Source organism: Anticarsia gemmatalis, chromosome 16 (assembly GCF_050436995.1).
Source record: "Anticarsia gemmatalis isolate Benzon Research Colony breed Stoneville strain chromosome 16, ilAntGemm2 primary, whole genome shotgun sequence".
NCBI classification, from domain to species: domain Eukaryota; kingdom Metazoa; phylum Arthropoda; class Insecta; order Lepidoptera; family Erebidae; genus Anticarsia; species Anticarsia gemmatalis.
The window spans coordinates 12,554,209-12,578,914 of record NC_134760.1 but is presented as its reverse complement, the minus strand read 5'-3'; positions in this window follow the sequence as shown (position 1 = coordinate 12,578,914).

Genomic DNA, 24,706 nt, shown 5'->3' with positions numbered 1-24,706 from the left:
TAACAAAGGCCTCGCCTGGCAACAGCTGACGCGAGCACACCGACCATTGTTGAGCTGTCACTACACACACTACTCACAACACTCACTTGTACAGTTTATACTCGTTAACATAAACATACTGTATTCTTTCTACTTATATGATGACGGAAACTGTACCTATACAGGCAGTCAGGCACGCTATCCATACATGAGACGAGTTCGTCGAGCCCTCTTTGTTTTGTTCAACAAGTGCAATAAATATAGCTGCAGGTCGTACATAAGTACCAGGCACTCAGTGGCTTGAGGAAGTAACATCAATTTGTTACAACTTTAGAAGCCAATGTTTCCAAGTTAGTGTTCTAGCAGAACGTATGGAGCGCTGCGCTACCGGCGAACTTACACAACGGTGCATCGACCTCGCACTCACACATACACACCCACACACACACACACACACAGTTCACAAACAACACGTAGGTAACAGCTTGCAGGCAGCGGCTCTAGCGGCAGGCACCGCCTAGCAACAACCGAAACTACCATCTCACTTCATGAAATTCGATTAAATTTTGTAAAAAACACGAACTCGATAATACAAAATTCACCGTATTCATCGCACACAAGGTACAATTTCATAAAATAAATATTAGCTTTACAAGATGAAGACGATACCTCACGGATACAGAAATATTGCGAGCTAAATTGGACTCTATTGAGTGAAAATAAAAAATAATTTTGGAAGTAGAGAGTTGTTATTTCATTTTTGTATTTCCACGAAGCGTTTTGTTTTTTTGTGTACTTCGGTGATGCGTTAGATATCTACCTTATACTAATGACAGTAAGACATAGAATAGAACGAAGTGAGTGATGTTATAATAATGACTGTTAATGAGTGAAGTTCAAGAGACACGTGGAAGCGCGCGTGGATCCTCCCAGTGCCTCCCACACACTACACATTACACACGGATATAAGATTATTCCTTGAAGTTTCGCTACTTCTTAGCTTTGATCAAAATTGTATATCTACTCGATATACTCCAGTCAACAAGAACTTGAACCGAAACTATACGAGAGTGACTAGTTCCTAAGGACTCTACTACCATCGACAACATTCTGAAGTGACACGTGTAATTATGGCTCGAATTGAATTCTGAAATGCTAGTTTGTCAATAGTCATATTCTAGTGACAGGTAATTTAATTGGCATGAGTTTAAATTTAGTCGTGTGAAACTGTGTGTGACAGTGCATATTGGTGTTGACAACAGTAGGGCGTACTGTTTACACACTTAGTAACAAGTGTCGGTGTGATGGACGTCATCGGTGCAGCTGACAGCGCAGGCCGGGGCTGCTGTCACCGCCACTGCGCCGCACTCCGCGCCGTTACCTGCCGGGAGGAGCGAGCCGCTGCTATGACGCACTTCCACCGAGCTACCTCCAGGGAATATTACCAGGCTGTCCGTTACACGCGTTGTGTTTCCATGCCATCGAGTAGATGTGACCGGTTATTAGGTTAAGGATATATTAGCTGTTGTTATGAGGTTTGAAACACGCTTATTGTTTGAGATATATGCTCATAGGTACTTTGCCAGTTCGAATGGTCCTAATTAAGGATAAGGAGGGAGTGTCGTCCTTTTATTGTGCGAACACAAGTTGAGGGTAAAAGACATGGTGCCAGTCAAGTGTGTGTAGTAAGTAACACAAACATATTAGCACAACTGTCATCAATCTCAACTACACGGAGTGATAAAGCCAACAGGGCGGGATCCAATATGTCGAAATCAGCATAAATGCTGACGTCACTAACAAATAAGATACATCTCCCTTCTAAATTAAGTTTAAAATTAATATCCTTCCTCCTCCCCCTCGGCCCCGCGCCCCCGCCCCCCTCGCCCCTCGTACAAGGCTGCAGTGCGAGATGAATGATGGAGAGTGGTAAGATCCTCGCCCTTCGTGATTACTGGCGCGATTAATGGCTCAGAGCTGAAGTTCGCGTTATAAATGGCGCGTTTTATTGTACTTGATCGGACTTCGGTTATGTAATCGCTAGCTGATATCCCCTGACTTTACTTGGGATTTTGGGAACAACCAGTTTTAGACTAAAACAAATTGTCTCTTCTTTTGAAAACGAAACTATCACTTTCAAATAATTCTTATATGCTCGCTCAATACTACGGAAAAATCGGAAAATTCAATAATTCGTTTTCATGCTAGGCGTTCTCCTACCTTCACCTAGATTACATTAGTTTTGCTAAGGAAAATAAAACTTTGTTGGTAGTGTAAAAATTTAAAAACTTGACCTAAATGAATGACACTACTTTTTTGACGGCACACCTCTTCAAAAATCTGTTATATTTAGTAAAATAGTGTGAATGTCAGCAGCTCATAATGTCAGGGTCACAGAGTGTCACACTCACAGGGAGCAGCACGACGGCGGGCGCTCTGCTGCTGGCTGGCCGTGAACTTGTCACACTGTCAGCTGTCAAGAGTGAGTGTGGGCCGGCGAGGCGGTTCCACGAAGCCGTCCACAGCCGCGCGTTTCGCGCGTGTCACTTGTACTGCTATTTATATTCCCTGGCATCGCTCTCGCCCGCGGCACGCACCGCTGCAATCTTTACAACAGTCAAAAGTACCTCGTCTGATTTCCATACATAAAGTAAGTACTATACTATACTAAGTACTCATTCAGTTGCTTTTGGCTGTAGTCTGAAGAACGTATCGGTTTTAGACTTCCATAACTAGCAGCATTATGATGTTTACTCTAGAGTCATTTATTAGTAGCGAAATATTACGTAATGAGGGATTCGAAGTTCCGTAAGGTTGCCGATCCATATCCACTGAACCAGCTGGTATCCTAGTTATTTATTATCCTAACTTTTTGACAGGATAATTTTTTGTCATGTTTAACTCGTCTTTATTTCTCGGCGAAAACCGAGCATATGCGTGAATACACGCAGTGTTGTAAGTGAGTCCGCTATTATGCAAATCTCCGCGCCCCGCCTCTCTCCGGCCACTAAGTACTTGAAGGAGATTAACGCGCCGAGGGCCTGCCGTCTGCCGGCTGCTGACGATAATCACTACTTCATTAGTCGCGGTACTAACGAAAACCCTTTACAATTTAACTAAATTAAAAACATCAAAGTGTAGTCGATAGATGACGGATACTGACGATGTAATGGTGGTGAAAAAGTGGTGTAATTATGGAATCCTTTGTTGTGCGCGGCGGTCCCGCCCACAGCGCGTGGAGCGACGCCAGCGCCGCGCGGTCTGCCGCCTCACACGCACACACACACACACATGAGCACATACACGATACACATACATGGGCTATGTATAGTGATGATTCGCGGTAGAGACAATGACATGATCAACTTTACTATAAAATTGACAATAATTTCAATTGATGTCTTGTTTGAGCCAACGAAAATTAATAAAGTTTTTTTAGTTCAGTTCCGTTTAGACGTTTTTTGGGTGATGAAATGAAAAAGACAGACTGTTGTGAACTATGTTAATTGATAATGGAATAAAAGAGGGAGGTTTTATCTTCTTCAACCTTAATTAGTTCTTTTGCATCGTTGAGAGATGGCACAAAGAGAATTTCTTAGTATTGATCGGAGATGCTGACTCTGTAATCCGAGCTTTTCTGCTAAATGTGGAAGTTTACCAACAGCAAAGAGTTAAGCTGCCAGCACACATTTGCACGCACAGATGTATACTGACATAGTGACAATCCGTATAGTGGTGCAATTGAATGTCGGTGTGAATCGCGTCCATAGCGGCGTGATCGAACTGTGTGTGCTACATGTACCTACTCGTAGTGCAGCTCTTAACCCAAAAAGCCGAGAGACGTTCGAACAACGTGCTGTCTGAACATTGAATTATATCGATGTGCCTGTTTACTTCGAATTACGTCAGACATCGGGAACAAACACATTAACGCTGACAACATTGTTATTTAAGTTTTATGCTACTATATTGTTCGTTAATCCACATTTCAACGTATCAATACAATAATGTAGATATATTTATATAGGAGATAATTTTGCTTTATTTTGAGTTGGATAATTCTGTTATTGTTAAATTGAAAGTAATACATTGATACCAACATTAGTTGTAGTAAGGCTATCTGGCTAAGTCTACTGGCAATGTGCACGTATTTACCCTCAATTCATCTATTCAGGAACTTTGTGAATTTCCAAGTAATACTCATGTAACATATTACCTACTTGTGTAACTTTGAAGACGTCAGCCAGTTCTCACAGCTAGCCGGCATACAGTTAGTTTGCGACAGATAGTCAGAAGTTGGCAGTGTTTCATGTCTGTGTGATGTTTCGTTAAGTCCCTCAGTTGGACTCTTCTCTAACGCGATATATTCATGTGCTGATCTCATCTGTCACGTTTATATTAATCGCTAATATCCACCCCACACGGCGGGTTTACTGCTGCTTCATTGTATTACAGTTATTACTTTCTAATATCTGCTGTTATAATTCAGCAATATCACATTAATGTGACAGTCTTGAACGTTTCAATTATATGATGTAATAAATGACTTACAGCACAGTATGTGTGTGTGTGTGTGTGTGTGTTCGGTTCAGGGGCGGGCGATGTCAGGGCTGCGCGCGAGTAATGCGAGTATTCCCGGCGGCGGCGCACGCGCACCGAGACATACTGCTGACAATATAATTTATATCGCTATGGATGACAACGACGGAGGTCGACTACTAGACCTGCACAATCAATATGTTACAAGAAAATATACAACTCGTTTATGTAGTATCATTTATATTTGAAGACTTTCCATTGCTATTCAGGTAAGTCAGACAAGGGCTAGTCGTGGAAAGTGTGTCTAAATTTTTTTTTGTCACCATTGTTGGTTGTTGAAAGGTTTGAGATAAATGAAGTAGTATTTAACATTATATACTCTGCCACTCTGCTGCCGAGATATTTAGCTACGATCAAAAGCAGACACTAGCTGGAAAGAAATCAAATCTAACTTATTAAGGGATGGTTAATGGTTACGAATTAGATGATTTGTAATTCATGTCTCCGAAAATCTGCTGGCCGAAGGTACCTACGTATTATATTTCTGCTTCATGATAGTTTAAATGGTTCTACACTTTATCTGGAAACAATTTTCATGAACCTGAACCTCTATATAGTGCGATGCGGTTTTACATATACAACACCAATAATAATGATTGGATAGATTGTTGGAGTGCAGTACCAGCGCGGCGCAGCGACCCACTTGCACACTGAAATAGCCCTCACGCCCCTCACAGAACCGGTCACTACCAGTTACTGCATCTACCTACCAGTTACTAGAGGTAGTTAGCTCTACCTACTGGCAACTGATAGCCAGTTATACTCGCACATAGGAACACTATCAGACTAGTAATTTGTGACATGTCTGAGACAAGTAGTCTGTTAGTCCTTGACCTGTCTGTATAAGATGAGCATCATGTTACCACCGGCATTTGCTAAATTTCATTATTTGTTGTAGTCGAGCAAAAGCCCTTCTTACACCCTGTTTACTTTTAATTTTATAAGTTGATTACCATCCACATGAGACAGGGTAGAGGGTATATAATATACGTAGACAGTGACATATTAACAGTGGATATTTATATTTGGTTGCCAGGTACGTAATGAGCACATAGTGATTGGAGCGGTGCCCCGCGCGTCATTCAATCTGTACCGCGCCAGTCGGTCTGCGCAAACCACCTTCAGTACCGACCACCGCTAATTTAAACCTTACATTACTCTATCTAAGGTTAATGTTCAAGTGACTCGGGGTCGCGTGCGTCCAGCACATAAATAAAATATGACGCAAGCGACGATTTAAGGATGCCACCGTAATACAATATTTTAGCATAATTGTTGAACTGACAATTTGTTTAAAAGCAGTTTCTTTGTGTGGCGCGTCGCCGTCGCTGTTGCCAGCGAGACTCGCTCAATACTACGGAAAAATCGGAAAATTCAATAATTCGTTTTCATGCTAGGCGTTCTCCTACCTTCACCTAGATTACATTAGTTTTGCTAAGGAAAATAAAACTTTGTTGGTAGTGTAAAAATTTAAAAACTTGACCTAAATGAATGACACTACTTTTTTGACGGCACACCTCTTCAAAAATCTGTTATATTTAGTAAAATAGTGTGAATGTCAGCAGCTCATAATGTCAGGGTCACAGAGTGTCACACTCACAGGGAGCAGCACGACGGCGGGCGCTCTGCTGCTGGCTGGCCGTGAACTTGTCACACTGTCAGCTGTCAAGAGTGAGTGTGGGCCGGCGAGGCGGTTCCACGAAGCCGTCCACAGCCGCGCGTTTCGCGCGTGTCACTTGTACTGCTATTTATATTCCCTGGCATCGCTCTCGCCCGCGGCACGCACCGCTGCAATCTTTACAACAGTCAAAAGTACCTCGTCTGATTTCCATACATAAAGTAAGTACTATACTATACTAAGTACTCATTCAGTTGCTTTTGGCTGTAGTCTGAAGAACGTATCGGTTTTAGACTTCCATAACTAGCAGCATTATGATGTTTACTCTAGAGTCATTTATTAGTAGCGAAATATTACGTAATGAGGGATTCGAAGTTCCGTAAGGTTGCCGATCCATATCCACTGAACCAGCTGGTATCCTAGTTATTTATTATCCTAACTTTTTGACAGGATAATTTTTTGTCATGTTTAACTCGTCTTTATTTCTCGGCGAAAACCGAGCATATGCGTGAATACACGCAGTGTTGTAAGTGAGTCCGCTATTATGCAAATCTCCGCGCCCCGCCTCTCTCCGGCCACTAAGTACTTGAAGGAGATTAACGCGCCGAGGGCCTGCCGTCTGCCGGCTGCTGACGATAATCACTACTTCATTAGTCGCGGTACTAACGAAAACCCTTTACAATTTAACTAAATTAAAAACATCAAAGTGTAGTCGATAGATGACGGATACTGACGATGTAATGGTGGTGAAAAAGTGGTGTAATTATGGAATCCTTTGTTGTGCGCGGCGGTCCCGCCCACAGCGCGTGGAGCGACGCCAGCGCCGCGCGGTCTGCCGCCTCACACGCACACACACACACACATGAGCACATACACGATACACATACATGGGCTATGTATAGTGATGATTCGCGGTAGAGACAATGACATGATCAACTTTACTATAAAATTGACAATAATTTCAATTGATGTCTTGTTTGAGCCAACGAAAATTAATAAAGTTTTTTTAGTTCAGTTCCGTTTAGACGTTTTTTGGGTGATGAAATGAAAAAGACAGACTGTTGTGAACTATGTTAATTGATAATGGAATAAAAGAGGGAGGTTTTATCTTCTTCAACCTTAATTAGTTCTTTTGCATCGTTGAGAGATGGCACAAAGAGAATTTCTTAGTATTGATCGGAGATGCTGACTCTGTAATCCGAGCTTTTCTGCTAAATGTGGAAGTTTACCAACAGCAAAGAGTTAAGCTGCCAGCACACATTTGCACGCACAGATGTATACTGACATAGTGACAATCCGTATAGTGGTGCAATTGAATGTCGGTGTGAATCGCGTCCATAGCGGCGTGATCGAACTGTGTGTGCTACATGTACCTACTCGTAGTGCAGCTCTTAACCCAAAAAGCCGAGAGACGTTCGAACAACGTGCTGTCTGAACATTGAATTATATCGATGTGCCTGTTTACTTCGAATTACGTCAGACATCGGGAACAAACACATTAACGCTGACAACATTGTTATTTAAGTTTTATGCTACTATATTGTTCGTTAATCCACATTTCAACGTATCAATACAATAATGTAGATATATTTATATAGGAGATAATTTTGCTTTATTTTGAGTTGGATAATTCTGTTATTGTTAAATTGAAAGTAATACATTGATACCAACATTAGTTGTAGTAAGGCTATCTGGCTAAGTCTACTGGCAATGTGCACGTATTTACCCTCAATTCATCTATTCAGGAACTTTGTGAATTTCCAAGTAATACTCATGTAACATATTACCTACTTGTGTAACTTTGAAGACGTCAGCCAGTTCTCACAGCTAGCCGGCATACAGTTAGTTTGCGACAGATAGTCAGAAGTTGGCAGTGTTTCATGTCTGTGTGATGTTTCGTTAAGTCCCTCAGTTGGACTCTTCTCTAACGCGATATATTCATGTGCTGATCTCATCTGTCACGTTTATATTAATCGCTAATATCCACCCCACACGGCGGGTTTACTGCTGCTTCATTGTATTACAGTTATTACTTTCTAATATCTGCTGTTATAATTCAGCAATATCACATTAATGTGACAGTCTTGAACGTTTCAATTATATGATGTAATAAATGACTTACAGCACAGTATGTGTGTGTGTGTGTGTGTGTGTTCGGTTCAGGGGCGGGCGATGTCAGGGCTGCGCGCGAGTAATGCGAGTATTCCCGGCGGCGGCGCACGCGCACCGAGACATACTGCTGACAATATAATTTATATCGCTATGGATGACAACGACGGAGGTCGACTACTAGACCTGCACAATCAATATGTTACAAGAAAATATACAACTCGTTTATGTAGTATCATTTATATTTGAAGACTTTCCATTGCTATTCAGGTAAGTCAGACAAGGGCTAGTCGTGGAAAGTGTGTCTAAATTTTTTTTTGTCACCATTGTTGGTTGTTGAAAGGTTTGAGATAAATGAAGTAGTATTTAACATTATATACTCTGCCACTCTGCTGCCGAGATATTTAGCTACGATCAAAAGCAGACACTAGCTGGAAAGAAATCAAATCTAACTTATTAAGGGATGGTTAATGGTTACGAATTAGATGATTTGTAATTCATGTCTCCGAAAATCTGCTGGCCGAAGGTACCTACGTATTATATTTCTGCTTCATGATAGTTTAAATGGTTCTACACTTTATCTGGAAACAATTTTCATGAACCTGAACCTCTATATAGTGCGATGCGGTTTTACATATACAACACCAATAATAATGATTGGATAGATTGTTGGAGTGCAGTACCAGCGCGGCGCAGCGACCCACTTGCACACTGAAATAGCCCTCACGCCCCTCACAGAACCGGTCACTACCAGTTACTGCATCTACCTACCAGTTACTAGAGGTAGTTAGCTCTACCTACTGGCAACTGATAGCCAGTTATACTCGCACATAGGAACACTATCAGACTAGTAATTTGTGACATGTCTGAGACAAGTAGTCTGTTAGTCCTTGACCTGTCTGTATAAGATGAGCATCATGTTACCACCGGCATTTGCTAAATTTCATTATTTGTTGTAGTCGAGCAAAAGCCCTTCTTACACCCTGTTTACTTTTAATTTTATAAGTTGATTACCATCCACATGAGACAGGGTAGAGGGTATATAATATACGTAGACAGTGACATATTAACAGTGGATATTTATATTTGGTTGCCAGGTACGTAATGAGCACATAGTGATTGGAGCGGTGCCCCGCGCGTCATTCAATCTGTACCGCGCCAGTCGGTCTGCGCAAACCACCTTCAGTACCGACCACCGCTAATTTAAACCTTACATTACTCTATCTAAGGTTAATGTTCAAGTGACTCGGGGTCGCGTGCGTCCAGCACATAAATAAAATATGACGCAAGCGACGATTTAAGGATGCCACCGTAATACAATATTTTAGCATAATTGTTGAACTGACAATTTGTTTAAAAGCAGTTTCTTTGTGTGGCGCGTCGCCGTCGCTGTTGCCAGCGAGACTCGCTCAATACTACGGAAAAATCGGAAAATTCAATAATTCGTTTTCATGCTAGGCGTTCTCCTACCTTCACCTAGATTACATTAGTTTTGCTAAGGAAAATAAAACTTTGTTGGTAGTGTAAAAATTTAAAAACTTGACCTAAATGAATGACACTACTTTTTTGACGGCACACCTCTTCAAAAATCTGTTATATTTAGTAAAATAGTGTGAATGTCAGCAGCTCATAATGTCAGGGTCACAGAGTGTCACACTCACAGGGAGCAGCACGACGGCGGGCGCTCTGCTGCTGGCTGGCCGTGAACTTGTCACACTGTCAGCTGTCAAGAGTGAGTGTGGGCCGGCGAGGCGGTTCCACGAAGCCGTCCACAGCCGCGCGTTTCGCGCGTGTCACTTGTACTGCTATTTATATTCCCTGGCATCGCTCTCGCCCGCGGCACGCACCGCTGCAATCTTTACAACAGTCAAAAGTACCTCGTCTGATTTCCATACATAAAGTAAGTACTATACTATACTAAGTACTCATTCAGTTGCTTTTGGCTGTAGTCTGAAGAACGTATCGGTTTTAGACTTCCATAACTAGCAGCATTATGATGTTTACTCTAGAGTCATTTATTAGTAGCGAAATATTACGTAATGAGGGATTCGAAGTTCCGTAAGGTTGCCGATCCATATCCACTGAACCAGCTGGTATCCTAGTTATTTATTATCCTAACTTTTTGACAGGATAATTTTTTGTCATGTTTAACTCGTCTTTATTTCTCGGCGAAAACCGAGCATATGCGTGAATACACGCAGTGTTGTAAGTGAGTCCGCTATTATGCAAATCTCCGCGCCCCGCCTCTCTCCGGCCACTAAGTACTTGAAGGAGATTAACGCGCCGAGGGCCTGCCGTCTGCCGGCTGCTGACGATAATCACTACTTCATTAGTCGCGGTACTAACGAAAACCCTTTACAATTTAACTAAATTAAAAACATCAAAGTGTAGTCGATAGATGACGGATACTGACGATGTAATGGTGGTGAAAAAGTGGTGTAATTATGGAATCCTTTGTTGTGCGCGGCGGTCCCGCCCACAGCGCGTGGAGCGACGCCAGCGCCGCGCGGTCTGCCGCCTCACACGCACACACACACACACATGAGCACATACACGATACACATACATGGGCTATGTATAGTGATGATTCGCGGTAGAGACAATGACATGATCAACTTTACTATAAAATTGACAATAATTTCAATTGATGTCTTGTTTGAGCCAACGAAAATTAATAAAGTTTTTTTAGTTCAGTTCCGTTTAGACGTTTTTTGGGTGATGAAATGAAAAAGACAGACTGTTGTGAACTATGTTAATTGATAATGGAATAAAAGAGGGAGGTTTTATCTTCTTCAACCTTAATTAGTTCTTTTGCATCGTTGAGAGATGGCACAAAGAGAATTTCTTAGTATTGATCGGAGATGCTGACTCTGTAATCCGAGCTTTTCTGCTAAATGTGGAAGTTTACCAACAGCAAAGAGTTAAGCTGCCAGCACACATTTGCACGCACAGATGTATACTGACATAGTGACAATCCGTATAGTGGTGCAATTGAATGTCGGTGTGAATCGCGTCCATAGCGGCGTGATCGAACTGTGTGTGCTACATGTACCTACTCGTAGTGCAGCTCTTAACCCAAAAAGCCGAGAGACGTTCGAACAACGTGCTGTCTGAACATTGAATTATATCGATGTGCCTGTTTACTTCGAATTACGTCAGACATCGGGAACAAACACATTAACGCTGACAACATTGTTATTTAAGTTTTATGCTACTATATTGTTCGTTAATCCACATTTCAACGTATCAATACAATAATGTAGATATATTTATATAGGAGATAATTTTGCTTTATTTTGAGTTGGATAATTCTGTTATTGTTAAATTGAAAGTAATACATTGATACCAACATTAGTTGTAGTAAGGCTATCTGGCTAAGTCTACTGGCAATGTGCACGTATTTACCCTCAATTCATCTATTCAGGAACTTTGTGAATTTCCAAGTAATACTCATGTAACATATTACCTACTTGTGTAACTTTGAAGACGTCAGCCAGTTCTCACAGCTAGCCGGCATACAGTTAGTTTGCGACAGATAGTCAGAAGTTGGCAGTGTTTCATGTCTGTGTGATGTTTCGTTAAGTCCCTCAGTTGGACTCTTCTCTAACGCGATATATTCATGTGCTGATCTCATCTGTCACGTTTATATTAATCGCTAATATCCACCCCACACGGCGGGTTTACTGCTGCTTCATTGTATTACAGTTATTACTTTCTAATATCTGCTGTTATAATTCAGCAATATCACATTAATGTGACAGTCTTGAACGTTTCAATTATATGATGTAATAAATGACTTACAGCACAGTATGTGTGTGTGTGTGTGTGTGTGTTCGGTTCAGGGGCGGGCGATGTCAGGGCTGCGCGCGAGTAATGCGAGTATTCCCGGCGGCGGCGCACGCGCACCGAGACATACTGCTGACAATATAATTTATATCGCTATGGATGACAACGACGGAGGTCGACTACTAGACCTGCACAATCAATATGTTACAAGAAAATATACAACTCGTTTATGTAGTATCATTTATATTTGAAGACTTTCCATTGCTATTCAGGTAAGTCAGACAAGGGCTAGTCGTGGAAAGTGTGTCTAAATTTTTTTTTGTCACCATTGTTGGTTGTTGAAAGGTTTGAGATAAATGAAGTAGTATTTAACATTATATACTCTGCCACTCTGCTGCCGAGATATTTAGCTACGATCAAAAGCAGACACTAGCTGGAAAGAAATCAAATCTAACTTATTAAGGGATGGTTAATGGTTACGAATTAGATGATTTGTAATTCATGTCTCCGAAAATCTGCTGGCCGAAGGTACCTACGTATTATATTTCTGCTTCATGATAGTTTAAATGGTTCTACACTTTATCTGGAAACAATTTTCATGAACCTGAACCTCTATATAGTGCGATGCGGTTTTACATATACAACACCAATAATAATGATTGGATAGATTGTTGGAGTGCAGTACCAGCGCGGCGCAGCGACCCACTTGCACACTGAAATAGCCCTCACGCCCCTCACAGAACCGGTCACTACCAGTTACTGCATCTACCTACCAGTTACTAGAGGTAGTTAGCTCTACCTACTGGCAACTGATAGCCAGTTATACTCGCACATAGGAACACTATCAGACTAGTAATTTGTGACATGTCTGAGACAAGTAGTCTGTTAGTCCTTGACCTGTCTGTATAAGATGAGCATCATGTTACCACCGGCATTTGCTAAATTTCATTATTTGTTGTAGTCGAGCAAAAGCCCTTCTTACACCCTGTTTACTTTTAATTTTATAAGTTGATTACCATCCACATGAGACAGGGTAGAGGGTATATAATATACGTAGACAGTGACATATTAACAGTGGATATTTATATTTGGTTGCCAGGTACGTAATGAGCACATAGTGATTGGAGCGGTGCCCCGCGCGTCATTCAATCTGTACCGCGCCAGTCGGTCTGCGCAAACCACCTTCAGTACCGACCACCGCTAATTTAAACCTTACATTACTCTATCTAAGGTTAATGTTCAAGTGACTCGGGGTCGCGTGCGTCCAGCACATAAATAAAATATGACGCAAGCGACGATTTAAGGATGCCACCGTAATACAATATTTTAGCATAATTGTTGAACTGACAATTTGTTTAAAAGCAGTTTCTTTGTGTGGCGCGTCGCCGTCGCTGTTGCCAGCGAGACGACGAACAACTTTATTGGCACGGAACCTTACATTATTGTAACATGATACACTAGCTACAACAGATACTACTCTTTGCCAACGGCTTTACTTGTTTCACAGAAATATCGTTCCCTAGAGAACTTTATTCTGGAATAAAACGTCTTGTACTCCTTGTTGGCTACGTTTGTGACAAATTTTGTTGAAAAATGCGGTACGAGTAAAAATAAACTCACATATTTCTTGGTTTTCCCCGGAGGAAATAATAGAGAGAGTTATATTATCATCGTACAAAAACTCTTCCTTGAAATAATTTTGAATAAACATTGGACTACAGAATAGAAACACGACGCTCGCTCGTCAGATGATTATCTAATCTTCACACGATGATCTTAACTAAATGATCCTTGTTCATAACGAGCGTGTTCAACAATGGCAAGGTTTTTGCTCCGCGCTCCACAACGTGAACGTACAAGTGAACAGTGTCTGTGCTCGCGTCTGTATATGGAGTGTACAGACAGTACCTGACAGCTTGCGGTCAACTCACAATACATGTTGTCATGTGGAGACAGAGAGGAGCCCGCGGCGAAGTGCTGTGACGTTAATTGAACTTGCAGGAATTTGAGTAATAGGAAAATTTGCCTTAAACAAAGCTATATTATTAGACACAAATTAAATTAGAGACTCAACATGACATTAATTTTTTGTCACCGATGCAGGTGATGCAATATTTCCTACCCAAGACAACATACATGCAGTCATATTTATGAAATTACTAAAGATCGGCACGTGTCAGTGATAGTCTGCAACAGCTCCACGTGCCGCCTCCTCCCGCGACTCCTCACATTTGGCAGCCGGTCAATAATTCACTCTCTCTCATATACTTTAATTACAGCCGGAGTGGTTCCGTACACGTTAAAGGGAGCACACACCGCCGCCGGTGCCTGGAGGTCGTCCCTCGAGGGCTGGTGTCATGGCCGCGGCTCTCGACCTCACTCCCGTTACATGGAAGACCTCCGCCAGGGGACTGAACCCACTTCACACGTACTAACCACTTGTTATTGCGTTACACATCGTTGCTATAACACGACTCACGGAAAGTTTCACTCCTTCGTCGATAAACTGTCGAAGGTTAAATAAAGCAGGAGTAGTGGTCGCTGTGGAAAGGTCAGGTGAGACAAACAACGTCACATGAACTCACGTCCACCCACCACTGACCGCCAACATGTCGAACACTCGCTCACCGCGTATTTGTACTGCACTTTAATAAATTGGGCTCTACCTTTTGATTATTATTGATTACTTTATTCGGCTTATGAAAGCCAACGAAACGGAACTGTAGCTACATAGGTAAGAATCGAATTCAGTGAGAAAATAACGAGAATTTTCCTCATAGTTTTCAGAAGAAGTCATTGACGTCGCTATGTGTCGGCCGCAGTCGGCACCTGCACCCGCCCTGCACTGTCACCGTGCCAATGTGCCAGCGTGTCACTTACCTTCACTCACTGTTACTACAGCACCGCTGCTAGATTAATGCATAGATTTGGAGATTATTTAAAATTCATTAATATCCAAAATTCGTTATCTTTGTAATTACTCAAACTGATATTCGATATGTCTTCAGAAGTAGCAACATACGCGCACAGCACTCTCCTATCACAACACTGACCCGCCCTGAAAATGATTAAACTCGTTGATTGTTTACATTATGTATGTATGTAAGTTGGCGCCTTCCCTTGAACCCTCGAGGGCACGAGCATGATGCTGTAATCTGTATTCGTACGATATCAGCAGATAATATCGAGAGGGTCTACGAATAATGACGGTACACAAACAAAATTCCAAGTTGATCAGATGAGAGTGCTACACTACCGCTACCAACCAACCACAGACATCCACCAATCTAAATTGGTCGGATTAATTCATCCGACAACTTTCCACATTCCTAACACACGAAACACAACTTTATCTTACAAGTCATATGGTTGATATCGGCCTGAAGGTAGTATTGTAATATTTGGCGAGGGTAAATTTGACAGGGATGCCGGCAGTCAAGTTAGGTCGCAACGTTAATTTGTGTTCGGTTAGCAACGGTTTGGTTCGCACAACTTGCTAATAACTTAAGTCTATAGAAGGCTTATGTGTCGCTGTGTTGCTGTGTTGCTGTGTTGGTGTTATATCAAACTATCAACCTCCGCCATAGACGGGAAGCCTCCCGCTGACTAATACTAGTTAATTTAAGAAATATATAAGTATAGAGGCAATTTCAAATCTAAGGTTGAACTGAAATTTGTACCCCCTGCTTATCACTGAGGCGTATACCGGCATGATGTTAGCCTGAGCTACGAAGCCTGCGAAGGTCTGAACGTTAGGTGGTGGAACGAGGGCTCGGACAAAAGGGCGGACCGCGGCCCTCTGCGCAGTAAGCCCAGCTTAGCCGCCGATACAAGTAATCCTACTGATATTGCTCGACCAGCTTACAGTATGCAGGTAACGACAGAAAAACTATGTTGAGATGTCCTTCAAAATGTAGAAAGTACAAGTAGCACACTATACTGCGAGTTCACTCAGCGTTTCTCGTCGATTCTCAGCGTAGTATCTCTAGAGCGTTCCTTTGCAGATGCTACGCTGCATAGCGGTATTCTCTTAGTCTATTTAGTGCAGTTCCCTTCCATATCACTTACATATCACTTTTGGTTGAATTTTTTTGGTGAAACAGTCTAAAACTTTTTACAAATGTACAAAACTTTCAGATCGATATATTTTTGATGTAGAAACAAACAGTGTATCGCGTGTCATAAATGGGTGAAGCTCTCGTCGAAATGAAACGATCAAATCACTCTGTATCCCAGTAGACTGGTAGTTCTGCGCGCTGTCGGCGTGACGGGGCTATGAGCGCTCCCCTGAGGCACGCCGGCCACCGCCCACGGCTATGCGTCTTTTACGAGCTTCGGAAGGACCGAAGGGCTTAGGCTGAAGGGAGAACGTTTTTCTTATGCTCACCTGTTGTTTGTTTTCTTACACAAATACCTTGTGACGATCACATACGTTTGAATTTTGGATTTATCGCAAGTATGTCATACAGACGACCAAACTTATTTCTATACAAATTTTCATATATTCCTATATAATAATATGTAGATCAATATAATGAAGTTTAACAAATGCATTATTTTAAAATTCAGAAAGGACAATATTTATCTATGGAGATAAGACTATTTTTTGATTTCTAATAAAATCTAATACAAACACCCTTCATAGCATATTCCCTGTTACACGTATAAGTGTATGTTACAAAGTAGAGTGTTATTCGTTGGTACATCGGTTGGGATATAAGAACAATGTGCATCAGCTGCGCGTGTCGCGGAACACACAATAAATCCTACGTTTTTGTTTGTGCTATAATATTCGTGAGAAGAGATATTTTCTTACGATCATGCTCGACGTGGAAATGCGTTTTTTGTTTACAACAGCTGCCGAGCGGTTGACTCACGAGAGTTATAGTAGTTAGTACCAGTTAGAAGGAATCCACTGCAATAACTCGGTCGGGTTTCCTTGATTTACCATTAACACTATAAATTAAATACATTTGAGCAACGTTTTATGCGTTTTTATTGCTGTATTTTGGAGCCAACATTTAGATGGTGGCCGCTAGTGGCCTCTTTAACCAACATGTTCATTTTCATAAAGTGTATATGTATTATTATATAAATGTTAACTTTACAGTAGTTTACTAGAAAAAGCCAAAACCATCTGAGTACTGACATCACAGTCTCAAATATTTATTGGGTGTGGTTCAAATCCGCGCGGAACTTTCCAACCCGTTGACGCTTTCCTTTGTTCCAAAATAAGCTTTCCCCTAATTAGTGGTCGCGTGTAATTACTCATAGTCGTCAGCGGTCACTGCTGCACGCGCTGATGGACGGCATGGCAAGACTTACGTCAGCGTCACGGAGGGAGAGGGGAGGGAGGACTTTGACAGGACAGTCAAATGCAAGTGGACTCTATATTGTCAGAGTGCTGGAACATGAGCTACGAAATTGAAGAATACTTAACAATATTACCTTTCTTGTATAATTTCCGATCAGATTTTGGTCGCTTCTGCTTCCAGAATGTCTGAAAAAATTAAGTGACTTTTCCATTCTTTTCCAGCAAACGTACAATAATGGGTTAAAGGATTAAGACTTTGGCTCCATGACTATGAGGTCTGCAATCTCCACTAACATAAATATAAGTAAAATGTTGCCATTTGTTAATTAGCATCGCGCTCATAAAGACAAGGGTAACAGGCGAGGAGCTGGCGCGTGCCGCAACGAGCGGTGAGCGCACCACTCACATCAGACACCGCGGCTCACATCACTGCCAAATTATATGTTCCATTTAATTTTATGTTTGTATGTTTGTTACTTCTATACAATGCAAGATCTAAGCTTTCATTCGGTAGTGCAATCTTCGACAAGTGAATGTGCCATACGAAATAATTGCAGTCATGCAATTCATTATACAGATTATTTCCAGATTTTAAGCACAGGTCACACATAGAGTTCCTCTAGCAGTCTAGTAACTTAGTAGCCTATCGATCTTGCTTCATCATCATCAGATTTTCTTAGTCTCTTTGTAATGAGTAGCTTCCTTAACAACGGCACGTGTCAAACATAATCACATTATGAAACTAGAAGTTACATGATTGCCAGCGATACATTACACGGGACCCGAGTGACACGTTCACATAGATCTGATGCCAACGGTACCTACTACAAATATTACAGCATTACAGCGTTACTTATAAAGTAGCTTCATTGTATGAGTGAGTGTTTGGCTCGCCGCCAGGTGGCAGCACCACGCGTTGGCAGCCACGCACCGGCGAGCTGCGGGCAGCGGTCAACATGTCAACTGTCACACAAAAATGTACAGTTTTTATAAATTTACTGAGAATCAAGACAAATTATTAGTGAACATTATTTAACGTTGACATTACATAAAACATATGAATATGATTATGTGTACCGTATTAATAGATAGGTACGTTCACCAGGAAGAATTAGTATTATAACCAAGATATCTGGTTTTCAGTAGTAATCTTAAGTGAGTAAAATACAGTATAACTCAAAAGAGATCCATCTATTTCAGAGGACGCTGTATGGCGATGTAAGGGAGTTAAGGGAGGAGCATTTTCTAACTGATTCTGTCTTAAATTAGCTCGAGCATAACAGAGGAAACCACATATGTACATACACAGACAAAGAGAGTAGAACATGGTTGTCGCGGAACAACGCGCGACACTGAGGCGACATATTATTATTATTACGATCGCACAAATAAACGAACGACTACGACTCATTGTGAACAAAAATAATAGCACATTAACGTGATATACGAACTTTTCAAATATACGATTAGTAAATTAAGCAGAGGAATAAATCTTGGCTTTTTGTTAATGGACTTTCTTCTCAGCGATGGAAATTGAGGAAAACACCATCTGTCGGTGCCTGCCCCCCCTCCCGCCGCCCCCTCGACCCGCCCCCCGCACTCGTCGGTAATGTGATCGTAGAGGATAAATCAGTGCGCCACTTACTTCTGGCTGCTTTACCTCATTTGTAAATGAGGCACTCGTAGCCACTTGCACTCACCCCGAGGTAAGTAACCTTGGCGCCCGTGTTCCACGATAAACCATACCTACCATAGCAGAGATCAATCACTTACTTTTATTTTCATGTAATGTTTAAAGATGAACTTGCATGTACAGCTAAGTTAATACAGATACTGCTAATTTTTTCTCCTTATTTTGACTCAAGGTTAACTACCAAGTGGCGTTCTCAGTTCTCTACCTACCCTTATAGGAGGATGACGCGATTTTATGTATGTATGTTAACTACCTACTAATCCATGGAAATAACAAAGACAGTTTCGGGGATAGAGTTTAATCCTTGCGTCCTATCAGCTAGTAAACATACCGAAGCATCACGTGCAATATATGCGCGGTAAGTTGGTCCATTAGCCGCGGGACGCTGGCTCGTAATGATGTCGGCTCCGTGGCCCCGAGCCTCGAGCGGCGAGTAATTAGTATGCAGGGCGGCTCCGGTTATCAGAGCACCCTGTTACGTTGCCGGTTCAGGACTGAAACATGCCGGCCGCTGGTGCAGGACGTGAGGCACACACTACTTACACTATACCGAGATGAGAATTAATAGATTTAGATAAGTTTCAAATGCAGTCAGACAGATTCAAAAGAAAGTTTAAAAGAGCTCGCCTTTTAGATTTCAATATGATGTGGGCGTGGCAGTGAACAAGTACAATCTAGCCGTCCAAGTACTTTAGAACAAAAATATGTATAAGTTGAATTTAGCAGCCACAGCAAGGATTACTGCAGACTTTTATGTAACATTGTGCAAGTACCCGCTGAAAACGCAGAGCGAGCCACTATTTGAGTCAGAAAGCCCACATTACGTTTATCAATTCCCAGATAATGTTTTAAAGCGGGCCATAAAACGCAATCAGAGAACGATAGTGCGCTCGTAAAGCGGGCCGGAGCGCGCCGCTCGCCGACGAAGCGATATTCGCCACTATCGACACACTATCGCCCGCTATTCCAAACTATCGCAGCGCAATCGCCGGTTTTCGCCACTAAATTGAATTATCGCTGGACATGCCGTGATTTATTAGCTGTAAAACTGAAGGTCTCACTGCGAGCGAGCAGCGAACTCGTTTTAACCAACACTTTTCATGAAAATGCATTAAAAATGAAAGTGAAATTAAATATGTGATAATTCAAAATAATCAGTCTAAAATTGCTCGTACATTCTTCATGAAATTACTTCCTTTGATAAAGTTAGATTTGATCTAGAAACAACTTAAACCTTAGACTTGCGACTGTTGCCATCCAGAACGATTAATCAAAGTGCAGCTGACATGTGACCTTTTAATAGAAGCAGTATGAACGTTTATTCTCGTTGTTAGCATCTAGAACATACGACAGGCTAAAAACGTTCGCTACGTCAAGATACAATTAACTTGAGATCGTTATCACATCACACATACATACATACAGATGCTGTATGAACATCTCCACCACAAAGTCATATCAATTACACACACCCACACACACAAACACACACACACATACACACACATGTTTGAATGTTGGACAAAAACTGGGTAATTTCCACGTTGGAGCGATATAATCGCGGGCTATTACTGTAATATTAGTAATTATGTCCTTATAACCTATCTGGTTAAAGCGGGCAACTTGGATACAATCATGCTTGCATATAAGAATCTATGTCTGTACATATAACAAGCATATATATAAACCTATGGAAACAATAGCATATATTTTCCTGTGGACAATTCATAATGTTTTCGTAAGTCTATCATGGTTAATTAGGTGATTCTGGGTTTATTTCCAAAATTGGATATTCTTAGACGAGTTTATTTACGTAGTCAAATTCATGAATCAAAACTAGTAGATCAAACACTCTTTAAAGTAATGAACTTCTGTAAGAACGCACCTCACAAACAGAACATTGAATAAAATCTAGAACAATTTACGCAATCTACAATGTTCTAAAGTCGTGTAAATGCTCGCTTAACAACAGTAACTAGTCTAAACTAGGTGCAGGAGTATGAATGGGTAGTGGTCGAGTGGGTGTTCATTCACGTTGGTCAGTAGACTCGGAAGCGACTAGCGACTAGTCACCTGCCACCAGCTAGTCTAAAAAGACAGTTACGCATCTGTGTGCGTAACAGTGAGAATGTTAACACCACCCACCATTGTTACATAACGACAATTATTGCTGTTGTACAGTCTTAACAATGTACTAGTAATAAGACTCATCCATACTAATATTATAAATGCGAAAGTAACTCTGTCTGTCTGCTACTCAATCACGCCTAAACAACTGAACCAATTTGCATGAAATTTGGTATGGAGATATTTTGATACTCGAGAAAGGACATAGGCTATATATCATCACGCTACGACCAAAAGGAGCAGAGTATCAGTAATTAATGTTACAAAAAAGGGGAAAAATTTCAAAAATATTACCATGACAATTCTACCATGTGACGTCTTCATCATGGAAAATTCTAGCACGTGACCTCTTCATCATGGAAAATTCTACCATGTGACGTCTTCATCATGGAAAATTCTACCATGTGACGTCTTCATCGTGGAAAATTCTACCATGTGACGTCTTCATCGTGGAAAATTCTACCATGTGACGTCTTCATCGTGGAAAATTCTACCATGTGACGTCTTCATCATGGAAAATTCTACCATGTGACGTCTTCATCGTGGAAAATTCTACCATGTGACGTCTTCATCGTGGAAAATTCTACCATGTGACGTCTTCATCGTGGAAAATTCTACCATGTGACGTCTTCATCATGGAAAATTCTACCATGTGACGTCTTCATCGTGGAAAATTCTACCATGTGACGTCTTCATCGTGGAAAATTCTACCATGTGACGTCTTCATCATGGAAAATTCTACCATGTGACGTCTTCATCATGGAATATTCTACCATGTGACGTCTTCATCATGGAATATTCTACCACGTGACGTCTTCATCATGTGACAATGCTCGGAATTAAATCAAAATAAGAAGTGTGAGCGGAGCTGCACTGGTCAGCTAGTTACTATATACATATATTATGTGTTGTCTTAATTAATAGTTTTAGTTGGTCATGTAGATCACGTTTTAAAACTAAGAATCCTTTAAAAAAGAAGTATCCTTTAAATACATAATTTATTTTCTGTAGTCGTTATAGACTTTACTATCTTATCTAAATCGGATCTCTGGCAAAAATGTATTAAATTATAGAAGTAGAAGATATTTGAGTTGCTATCAAATATCCGCTATAAGTACTTACAAAAATTAGAATACTCGATATCTATGGAAACTCCTCTACCTCGTATTTCAGACCAAAAAGACGACATTCGTTTTATTCCTGCTATATAATATTGAGATATCTGTTGGTCCGCATTACGTCGACATGTAATTTAGTAGTCATTAAATTAGAACATGTGAATTAAGAGCGCAGTAACTATCGACTGACCATTGACCGCTGATAGGTAATGACTAGTAACCCGTTGTTATGCAACAGTGCAACAATGCAACAGAAAATACAGGGCTAATGTGTCGTGTGTCGGTGCCAAGCGGGCTGCGTGTCTCTGCGTGTCTCTGCTCGTCGCGCGGCGGCCGGTCAGCGGTGCCGCGGCCCTTCCTGGCGCGCAGCCATCTCACATCCAGCGGTGACGCCTGGGGATCCCACCTGCAACAGCGAGGGACTAATTACATTGTGCTTATGAAAAGACTGATGACGTTTTTATTCATTTGTACATACATAGGTACATAAATTCTTAGGAAGTTTCCATGGAATAGGTAAATTAAGGTGGATTTTTCAATAATTTGCGATTGTTGATTTGTCTACTCAAGATATACATTTCTTCAACCCGCATTTAGAAAGCTGGGTAGGCCTTGAACATGATATCCTCATTCTAAGAAGAATCCGAAGCTCAGAATAACGACTGCATCAGGAAAAGTAGTCATTTCAGCATTCGCACAGCATGTTCTAAAATGCTCTGATAATATTGAGATTACATTAGTTCGAGTACTTCATGGTCAAACATTACCTGACCTACGCCATAGAAGCAAAGACGTTACTCTATTTTAAGATCCATTCGCTTTCATTTGTCCGAGACTAAAAGCAGGTAAATACATAACAGAACAAGATTTTACTACCTAATACTATGTACATATGTATGTAGCAGTAGCATTATGTTCCCGTTTGAAGTTAATTGAAGGGAATGACGCAAGTATTACACGTTCTTTATTAGTTCACCTTTAGTTCAGCGTGTGTTTGTGTGTCTGTATGTCTGTATGTCTGTCTGTCTGTCTGTGTGTACGGTCGGAAGGTGACCGACAGAGCGGAGTGACTGACGCTCGTAAAGAACAGTGTTTGTGCCAACGAGCCGCGCTCACCGCTCTGTTCTGATACTAACCATACATGTGGTACGGTCTGACCTATAACGAGCATTAAATACGAATAATTTCAGAACTCCATTACATTCTTGTCCAAAAAAATAGCAGGTTGTGAGAGAGACAAAACTTCCAAAATACCTCTTCTAAGAAAGTCTCTCTGCTTGGCCTTAGTACCAAACGTTCCTAAAAACAACCATCGACATTTGCCACATTCGTGATAAAAGCAGTTGGTTTTAATTCATGACAACATAACAACTTAGGTTAGACTCTCAGGAAGCGCTCCAGTACTAGTTATTCTGGGACCTTATTATGCACACACTTGTTCCTAGAACTAACTTGGATAATAATGTGTGTGTGTTCTGTTGTCTGTACATGAGGTACATTCTGTAGGTCAGCCAGGAGGTATTTTTGGTTTTATCGACGTGTACAGTGTCCAGATAATAACTGCACCCAGTAGAACTGTTATTTATCGCACACAAACACACACACGCACACACACACATATTACAGCACACACATTAATCTGTAATGGAACATGTGTAATGCTCGCTGGCCGCTGTAAAAACGCAATAAACAATTACCTACTTTCAACTAATATCTATTTATAATTTTATTGGGATCTTAAATCTAAATCTGTTTAATAAATGTGATAACTAATTTAAATAATAAAATCATTCTATACATAAGTTCTTTGCTTTAACCCGCGCTTTCGCCCGCGTGAAAGAATTCCCGGAGTGAAAATTATGTGCCATAAAGACAAACTATCTATGTACCTTTTTTATCTTACTCCGTTTAGTGATTTTGGCGTGATTGAGTGACGGACATCTATTTAAACAATCAAACTCCTATAATATTAAGTAATTACTCATTACAACAATGCCCGGCGGGTCTCTGGTTCCGTTTTAAGTAAACATTTTGTTACACAAGCGTGCGAGTGACATATAATAGCAATGTTATGAACAAGGCGCTGAAACCGGCCATGAAACTTTAAGCCAGTATTGAAGGAACAAGTAAAATTTAGATTTTACGCGACAGTAAAGGTAATTTTAATGAATACAACATTTGTCACATAGTGTTAGGTAATAGAGTTGTTTCCGGGAGCCCCGCTCACAAAGAAACGGGACTAATGAGTTTGCGTCATTCACTAATTTACTTGTAGGTATTACTTCACGTTGTACATAGAAATATAAACGTTTGTATTAATTAGTGGCCGCAGTCTACTGAGGAACGAGAGCCGCGCGTCTGAG